Genomic DNA, 270 nt, shown 5'->3' on the forward strand with positions numbered 1-270 from the left:
TTTTGATTCTACTGGACCTATTGGTTTCGTGGGAGCCTAGGCAGTTTCGTGGATGCTCACCTTACTAGACCTGGATGGAGGTGGGTGGTCCTTGGACTTCCCACAGGGCAGAGAACCCTGATTGCTTTTTGGGCTGACGAGGGAGAGGGACTTGATTGGGGGAGGGGGAGGGAAAAGGGAGGCAGCGGTGGGGAAGAGACAGAAATCTTTAATAAATAAATTAATTAATTAAAAAATGTGACTACTGAAAAAAAAAGTATCTAAAAATAT

This window comes from Alexandromys fortis, unplaced genomic scaffold (assembly GCF_014885135.2).
Source record: "Alexandromys fortis isolate MF-2015 unplaced genomic scaffold, M_Fortis_MF-2015_v1.1 scaffold_239, whole genome shotgun sequence".
In the NCBI taxonomy this organism is placed as follows: domain Eukaryota; kingdom Metazoa; phylum Chordata; class Mammalia; order Rodentia; family Cricetidae; genus Alexandromys; species Alexandromys fortis.